The 9,727-nt window shown below is 41.2% G+C and overlaps 1 pseudogene; it reads right to left on the bottom strand.

Annotated features, from left to right (window-relative positions):
• Positions 1-2,243: 2,243 nt before the first annotated feature.
• LOC114508841 lies at positions 2,244-3,607 on the bottom strand (annotated as a pseudogene).
• Between the last annotated feature and the right edge of the window lie 6,120 nt (positions 3,608-9,727).

Raw genomic sequence — 9,727 nt, 5'->3', positions numbered from 1 at the left:
GTAAGGGCTCTGAACATTTGTTGCATATACTTCCAGTAGTCTCCAAATCAACTGGAGCCTCTAAATTGTGCTCTCACCAGGTCAAGTTCATCTTTTGTCAGCAGGACACTCTCCAACTGGAAGTGCAGCCACTCTCAATGGCTGCACTTCTTCCTTTTTCCATCTTTTCTCTCACCACCTCTTTAGTTTATAACCTTCTACACACATCTGTAAACAGTTCCCAGATACTCTTTGTTCATGGAAAATAAAAAAAACTCCCCTTTCCTTAAGCTTCAGGATGCCCAAGAAGAGATTACAATGAATGAGTTAGACATGCTAACTGAAAATGTTTCAAAAAGAAATTTGAATCATTGTACAAGTCAACTAGATTCGAAACCTCCATGAAACACAGCAGGTTATGAACCGCCTCCTCTCTTCATATTTGTCTGTTTTTGAGATTACTAACATGGAGCCTGAGACAGAGTGGAAACTACCTGTCTCTACACAGACAGGTATTCTAGGGTGCCGATGCTAATTCTTCTTACAGCTGCCTCTCTTCAAATTAGCAACATCATCTTATGTTCATAATTAAATTACTATGCCTTCATTTAGTTTACCATGATCTTTTATCAGTCAACATATTGTATGAACTCTCATTAGTCTTCCCCATAATTCCCTTAGGTTACAATGATTGCTAAGTTTGGATAACTCTAAAAAGGCTATTTGTGGGTAAGGTTTAACTGATGTAGAAGAACCAGAAGTGACCTGCTAATCCTAAAAGGCGTGACACACAGGGACGATTATCTGAACTACAAATGATCGACTATACCAAGATTTGTGAATTTTGGCAAATGTGGTTTCATTTACTCTGTTTTATTTATTTTTTAAAAACCCTCACACGGTACTCACCAGGTGCCAGGCACCCCTCTGCGTGCTTCCCAAATACGCACCACCTGTGCCAAAATCACGTCTTTTAAACATGATGTTGAAATTACCTTTCACTTGAAAGTTGAGTGACAATAACTATAGCAAAAGCTTTCTTCAACTGCTTTGTTGTGTCATGGACAAAACAGAAAGCAAATTAGCATTGATGGCACTGGCTGTCATTTATATTAGAATCCCCTCTCCTGGTAGTCTTACATATTCATAGCATTGTAACGATTGATGATTTTTACATTTCCCCAGAAATCAATCCAGATTATAAACCTTGACTATCAGAATACCTAGTTGTCATCAACCTGACTGTACCCACAGGAACAAAGTGTTGTTTTCATTACATTTCTATCTTCCATTGATCTTGTTTCACGGTGAGAATCAAACTCCAAACATTCACAGGTTCCAAGTGGGTCACACCTCCTAGGGAGACTTCCTTGGAGAGCCATTTGCTCTATCTTTAAAACTTTGCAGCTCCTATAAGCTTCACAGACGCAATGCTATACAGAGGGACCTGAAAGGTAATGGAGGTGACTCCCTAAGATAAATAAAAAGGCTCTTTTATATGCCCTCTAATAACGCAGCACACTGCAGTGTGTAGGCCATCACGGTCACGTTCACTGTGCTGAGCCACGAGCACAGCAACATTGCACCTGGCACAGTCTACCCACTCGGACTACGGAAGAGAGCGGAAAGGGACCAGAGTGGAAGGTGGTGATAGCACCGAGGACTCAAATGCACCTAGTTTCTACATGCTTCTGCATTCTGCTTCAAGAAATGAGATTTACATGTAAGAAAAAAAGACTGGGAGAGCTAAAATGTGATTTCTATAATCAAAGAGGGATTGAAATTCATCACATCTAAACTCTTTGCTGAAAAGGCTTAGAAAATTTAAATTCCAGAAACAAAGGACAAAACTAAAAACAAAAAGAACTTAAAAGCAATACCATCCAAACCGATATTTAGAGTCCCAATTTAAAAAAAGAAAGAGATTAAGTGAAAGTAACAGGTTGCAGGGGAATGCTCTTCTCTTGTGTTTTGGTGTATTTTTTCCCCTCATTAAACTTTGTTTTAATGGATCTCAAATTCTGTGACAGACTTTGGCCAAGTTGTTTCCATTAAAAAGTACTGATTTTAAAAACTAATAACTTTAAAACTGCCACACCCACAAAAAAACAAGTGGTCCACAAAACAGTCTCCTTTCCTTTTGAAGGTTTTCCGATGCACTGTAATCATTAACCAGTCCTTGACTATTACTTAAGTGGCCAATCGAGATGAACAGTTCTGAGGCCAGGCATCCACCACTGGCTGAGACCGGCACGGGTGGCAGGTGTTGTGGATAATATTCATTTAGCCTTCTGAGTTTCCTGGGCACACTTGGTGGCTTTGTGAGCACCAGCTGCCTTCTTGTCCACTGCTCTGATGACACCAACAGCAACTGTCTGTCTCATGTCACGAACAGCAAAGCGGCCCAGAGGAGGATGGTCAGAGAAGCTCTCAACGCACACGGGTTTGCCAAGAACCATATCGACAATGGCAGCATCACCAGATTTCACAAACTTTGGGCCATCTTCCAGCTTTTTCCCAGAACAACAATCAATCTTCTCCTTTAGCTCAACACATTTGCAAGCAACGTGAGCTGTGCGACAATCCAGCACAGGTGCATACCCAGCACTGATTTGGCCTGGATGGTTGAGGATAACCACCTGAGCTGTGAAGCCAACTGCTTCCATTGGTGGGTCGTTTCTGCTGATACCAGCCACATTGCCACAATGAATGAACACCTTTGACAGGCACAGGAAGAGCTTCACTCAAAGTATCATGGCGCATTTCAACACAATGTACTTCCATTGTAATGCCAACTGGAGCAAAGGTGACCACCATGCAAGGTTGGAGAACACCAGTCCCCACTCAGCCCACAGGGACAGTACCAATGCCGCCAATTTTGTAGACATCCTGGAGGGGCAGATGCAGGAGCTTGTCGATTGGATGAATTGGTGGCAGGATGCAATCCAGAGCTTCAAGCAGCATGGATCCACTGGCACTGCCTTCCTTACGGGTGACTTTCCATCCCTTGAACCAAGGCATGTTAGCACTTGGCTCCAGCGAGTTGTCGCCATTCCAACCAGAAACTGGCACAAATGTTGCAGCCAATTTTCTTAATGTAGGTGCTGACTTATTTAACTATTTCCTCGTATCTCTTCTGGCTGTAGGGCAGCTCTGTGGAACCCATTTTGTTAACACCAGCAATCAGCTGATTCACACCCAGTGTGCAAACCAGAAGGGCATGCTCATGGGCCTGCCCATTCTTGAAGATCCCTGCTTCAAATTCACCAACACCAGCAGCAACGATCAGGACAGCACAGTCAGCCTGAGATGTGCCTGTCATCGTGTTCTTGATAAAGTCTCTGCGTCCTGGGGCATCTATGATGGTCACGTAACACTTGCTGGTTTCGGATTTCCACAGGGAGGTATCAATGGTGATACCACACTCGCATTCAGCTTTCAGTTTATCCGTGATCCAGGCATACTTGAAGGAGACCCTCCCCATCTCAGCAGCCTCCTTCTCAAATTTGTCGATGGTTCTTTTGTTGATCCCATCACATTTGGAGACCAGCTGTCCAGTAGTGGTGGACTTGCCAGAATCTACATGTCCAACGACCACAATACTGGTGTGAGTCCTTTCCTTTCTCATTTTGGCTTCATTTAGTGGCGGTTTTTGTGACACCTGTGTCCTGGCAGCAGACACATTGCAAAAAAAACTCTTTCTTGTTTCTTAAGCTTTCTTCCTATGAAGCAAGGATGTTAGCATCTCCCAGCTTCTCTCAGCGTCCCCACTGCAGTCTGGCATAACAGGAATGGCATGTATGCTTGGTCAATGTGGAGAAGAGTTTGGTCACCCACCCTTGTGGGGTGGCCTGCCTCAGACCAGTGCAGTGTGCTAGGTAGATGGAGTATGAGAACCAAGTGTGCTCAGTTCTGGGCTTGAAATCAGCAAGTTCACTAGAGTAACAGACCTGAAGCTCCTTCATTTCACTTTGCACTCTACTAGTGGCAAAGGGGACATTTTTATCCTACATCTTGTCCTTGTTCTATTTCTCAGTGCTTGGAACCCAGGTGGGAAAGAGGGTTGCTACTTACCAAAGACCGCCCTGGAGATGACTTAGGCATTCATTGTTCCAACAAACTATGACTCAGAGGACATGCTTCTGAGCATACTCACAGCGCTACTTCTAGAGAGAACCGGGTCTTAAGCTTATTCAAGATCCTTATCCTCCAACTTGCCTACTCCTTTTCCACCAGTGAATCTGTGAATCCACAGCTACCTCTTTCTCACGCCCCTCCTACTCTGTGGCTTCCCAGCTTCCTGGCCCTATCAAAACCTGCTTCCACTTGCTTCATTCACACTTACATGTAAATGACTGATACAAGTTTAAAGTGTGCTAGCTCATCAGGATCCATCCCTTCAGATCCCTCTGGGATTCTTTGACATAGCAGACCCAGAGGACCTCAAAAACGAAACTAATGTCCTTGTAGGAAATGCAGTGGTGTCCGGGCAACAAGCAATAATAACACCTGTCAAAAGTTGCTGACTGGTCTTGCCCAATGTGTCTTTGTGCTTAGGAAGAAATTTGAGGACTGTGGATTACAAAGTGAATTTGTACTAATAAGCAAACAATTGAGAAGGAAAGATACTAAGTCAAAAATGTAATTTTTTCTAGCCAATTTGTAGTCATTTTTTAACACTGATTTTAAATGTTGTCCTGTTGTTAAAGTCCAACCCCATTTTCTCTCCGATGACAAGGGTCTTCCTTACTGTGTCTCTCACAAAGGCCACAGGGCTCTTCTACCCCAGTTTCCCACGGTGTCTTTGTCTTCATATCTGGCTGACCCACTGGTGTGTGATCTCCTCAGGGACACGGGCAGTGTCTGCTTGTCTTGGCGTTTGTAGTCTGACACCCAGACATTTCCCATAAATATTTGGGAGTTGAATGGAATTTTACCAAATGGTTGGAGCTCAATGAGAAAGAAAAGAAGTTTTACATGTCTTGACAGAAAAGTAATCTTTTCTTGGGAAAACAAGAAGTATCAGAGGAGCTCTAGGGGAAGGGGGGTGGGGAAGGAGGGGAAGGGCATTTAGAGAACACAATAGAAACAACTTCAGAGGCAGATGAGAGCATGATAGTCACATTTGGAAGAGTCATTGGGGTTGGGATGCTCAGAACTGTGACAACTCCCAGCACGGACAGACTAGAGAATGGCCGTGCAATGACAGCGGCGGCAGATGCAAGGACAAAAGGGCACATGATTATGACCAATCTGACCTGGGGGACAGCCACAACCAGGGACCTTAAGAGGCACATCCTCCACTGTCTAGGAAACTTGGCCTAGATAGCTAAGCTTCTCTTAAGTAGTATAACCAAGGTCAAAGACATGCAGCTTCAAGCTAAAGAGTTAAAACACCAAAGAGGAATTTTAATAAGCGTGAAAGAATCTAAAGACAGAACAGGGTGTTCCATTTAAGGAACTGGATCTTTTGATCAATAAAGAACAAAAACAAAACTGAATGAACATCTGAAATGCCAGATAATAACTCTCACACCATTCAACCTTAAAAAGGAAAGAAATGCTGACATGCTACCCTATGCAGGAACTTTGAGGTCATGATGCTAAGTTGAAATGAGACAATTACAAAAAGACAAATACTGTATGATTACACTTACATGATGTTTTTTCCAGTAGTTCAATTCACAGAAACAGAAAAAGAATGGTGGTTGCCAGAGGCTGGGGTGAGGGGAAATCGGGGGCGGGGGGGGGGGGGGGGGGGGAGGGGGGTTGTTGTTTTTAATGGATATAGAGCTTCAGTTTTGCAAGATGAAGAAGTTCTGGAGATCAGTTGCCAACAATGTGAATATACTTAACATTACTGAACTAGACACTTCGAAATGGTTAAAATGGTACATTTAATGGTATGTACTTTCCACCAACAAAAATTAAAAATAATTTTTTAAATTTTAATAACTTGGTTAGAAATCAACAATATTATAAGTGATTTTCATTCAGCGGACTTCAAGACACAGAGAAGAAAGACAAAGAAAAAAACATTTCAGTTAGAGCCTACATCAGATAAATGTATCAGATCAACTGTCTTAAATTTTCACAAAAATAACAAACAGGCCAGGCAGGTGTGGCTCAATGCATTGAACACAGGCCTGCAAACCAAAAGAGTGCCGATCTGATTTCTAGTCGGTGCACATTCCTAGGTTGCAGGCCAGGTCTCCAGTTGGGGGCATGCAATTGATGTTTCTCTTGCACATTAATGTGTCTCTCCCCCTCTTTTTCCCTCCCTTCCCCTCTCTCTTAAATTAAACAAATAAAATCTTTTAAAAGAAATAACATTTCTCTTTTTAAAAAAAGGCAAAAGTCTAAACCACAGGTGGCAAACACAAGGCCCATGGGCCAAATCTGGCCCTACACCTTATTTTATCCTGCCTGGCACCTTGTTTCTACCCGGCGGCAGTGCCAAGCTCCTTGCCCCTAGTTAAGGAGTAGTTACATTTATACAGTCCTAGAATTACATTCGGCCCTTAGAAGGCAACAGTGAGGCTGATGTGGCCCCCAGTGAACGTGAGTTTGACACCCGTGCTCTAAACCAACAACCAATATCCTTTCAGTTTATTTCACAGTGAAATCTTGAGTTTGGTTAAAGAGCACAAGGCAAAAACTCTCTGATACCGAGAGTATTCAATCTTTGCCTATCCACCCCAAAACTAGATGGGTTTTGCTCCTGTGCATTTTTCTTTGTTCTGTGCTTAGATAATACTTTGTCTCTAGGCCTTTCCAAAGTGCCTGAAACCTATATCCTTATACCTAAGCTATGAGGAAAACACATACACATTTGTTTGGAAATATTTAGGGGTGAGCAGAAAAAATTGCATTCCTGCTGACAATTTCTATACTAAGTTTGACCCAGTGGGATTAGAAATCTCTGAGATATTAAACTTTGGATAAAAGAAGTTATAACAGAAAGGCTGAAAGAGCTTAATTATAGCCAGTAGCACAGCTTTAAAACTTTAAGCATACTCTAATGTGCTGTGTTATCATAAGATCTTAAAAAAAATAAAAACAGAAATGATGAAGATTATGGATCAGGCATTACAGACATCACCAAAGAAGTGGTTTCACCACTGGGTCATTTGGATTGGTCAACCTAACCACAGAGGAACATTGACACTGAACATACCACACTCTGTTCAGACTCCTGTACCATTAAATCTGAAAATGATTGGCTAACTCCTCACAGAATCTCAGGACACCTGTCCTGTGTGTATTTGGTGTCTAAGATTGAGGAGAATCAATTGAGTTTATCTTCTTTGAAAGAGGAAGATACATTGAAAGGTCTTTGTGTTTATTTGCAAGAAATACAATCCTCCTATAATACATCCCAGAGTAGCCCCAGGAACAGATTATTCTATAATGTCATCTCCCTCATTTCTTGCTTTTCTTCTCTTTCAGAAGCAAAGTGTTTCCCAGTCCTCCCATGCTCAATGAGAAACGTGCTGAGCTGAGAAATGCAATGGTCTGCTCACAGGAGAACACACACAAGAACATTCCTGAACATCTCACTTTCCTATCCACACCTGAGCTGAACGCAGGCCTCAGAAGGAAGGATCCATCCCCACCTGAGTGAGCCAGCATGCTAGGCAACCAGTTCCCACACCTGGCAAGAAGATAATAGTCTTTAGGTCCAATAATTTCTATCTACAAATAATCAGACAAGTCTAGTACCTGAGAGGTGTTGTCACTTTCTTGGCCTATCAAGTTCCTGGAATCCAGTCCCTTATCTACCTTCATTGCCTTTCCTGCAAGTTCGTTCTCACTTGGACTGACCTCCTTCATGACTATTGTAGCTTTAGCTTCCTGTTCTACCCAAGACCACGGACTTCCCCAGCCAGCTTGATTTCCTGACCCTACACCTACAAGAACTCGAGGAACAGCAACAAAGACATCCCAAGAAGTAGAAGGAAGGAAATAACCAAGATCAGAACAGAATTAAACTACATAGAGGGTAAAAGCACAATTCTAAGGATCAATAAATCCAGGAGCTTGTTCTTTGAAAAGATAAACAAGCCTTCAAGCAGACTCATCAAGAAAAAAAGAGAGAGGACCCAAATAAACACAATCAGAAATGAAAGAGGAGAGATTACAACAGATACCACAGAAATACAAAGGATTATACTATCAAGAACTATATGCCAAGAAATTTGAAAACCTAGATGAACAAATTTCTAGAAAAATATAATCTTCCAAAACTCAGTGAAGAAGAAGCAGAATGCCTGAACAAACCAATGACAGCTGATAAAATTGAAGCAGTAATCAAAAAAACCCCAACACACAAAAGCCCTGGACTGGATGGTTTCATAGGATAATTTTACAAAGCATTTAAGGAAGAGCTAACCCCTATCTTTCACAGACTATTCCAAAAAAAATCCAAGAAGATGGAAGACTCCCAAACTCTTTTTATGAAGCCAGCATTATCCTAATCCCAAAACCAGATAAAGACATAACAGGGAAAGAAAACTTCAGGCCAATATGGCTGATGAACATAGATGCTAAAATCCTCAAGAAAATATTGTCAAACCACATCCAGCAATACATTAAAAAGATCATACATCATGACCAAATGGAATTCATCCCAGGGATGCAAGGATGGTACAATATCACAAGTCAATAAATGTAATATATCACATAAATAAAACAAAAGACAAAAATCACATGATCATATCAATAGATTCGGAAAAGCATTTGATAAAGTACAGCACCCAGTTATAAGAACACTCAGCAAAGTGGGAGTAGAGGGAGCATTCCTCAACATAATAAAGGTCATATATGAGAGACTTATAGCCAATATCATACTCAATAGGCAAAAACTTAGAGCTTTCCCACTAAGATTAGGAACAAGACAACTGTATCACCACTCCTATTCAACATAGTATTGGGAGTCCTAGCCACAGCAATCAGACAAGAAAAAGAAATAAAAGGCATCCAAATTGGAAAGGAGGAGGCAAAACTGACATTACTTGCAGATGACATGATAGTATACATAGAAAATCCTATAGCAACAAGAAAAATAAAGTACCTAGGAATAAACCTAACCAAGGAGGTAAAAGACCTGTACTCAGGAAACTACACAACAGTGAAGAAAGAAATTAAGGAAGACAAGAACAAATGGAAGCATGTACCATGTTCATGGGTTGGAAGAATTAACATCATCAAAATGTCCATACTACCCAAAGCAATTTATAGATTTGACACAATCCCTATTGAAATACTAATGACATATTTCACAGATATAGAACAAACATTTCAAAAATTTATATGGAATGATAAACAACCCCAAATAGCTACAGCAATTTTGAAAGAAGAGCAAAGTAGGAGGCATCATAATACTTGATATCAACCTGTATTACAAGGCCATGGTAATCAAATTAGTCTGGTACTGGCATAAGAACAGACACATACATCAATGGAACAGAATAGAGAGCCCAGAAATAAACCCAAGTCTTTATGGTCAATTAATATTCAACAAAGAGAAGGACAAGTATAAAATGGAGTAAAAATAGCCTCTTCAACAAATGGTGTCGAGAGATCTAGACAGCCACATGCAAAGAAATGAAACTTGACCACCAACTTACACCATACCCAAAAATAAACTCAAGATGGATAAAAGACTTAAATATAAGTTATGACACTATAAAAGTCCTAGAGGAAAACATAGCCAGGAAAATCTCAGATATTTCACACAGCAATATTT

Source organism: Phyllostomus discolor, chromosome 11 (genome assembly GCF_004126475.2).
Source record: "Phyllostomus discolor isolate MPI-MPIP mPhyDis1 chromosome 11, mPhyDis1.pri.v3, whole genome shotgun sequence".
Taxonomy (NCBI): domain Eukaryota; kingdom Metazoa; phylum Chordata; class Mammalia; order Chiroptera; family Phyllostomidae; genus Phyllostomus; species Phyllostomus discolor.
The sequence above is the reverse complement of the archived record's forward strand: the minus strand, read 5'-3'. Positions and strand labels throughout refer to the sequence as shown.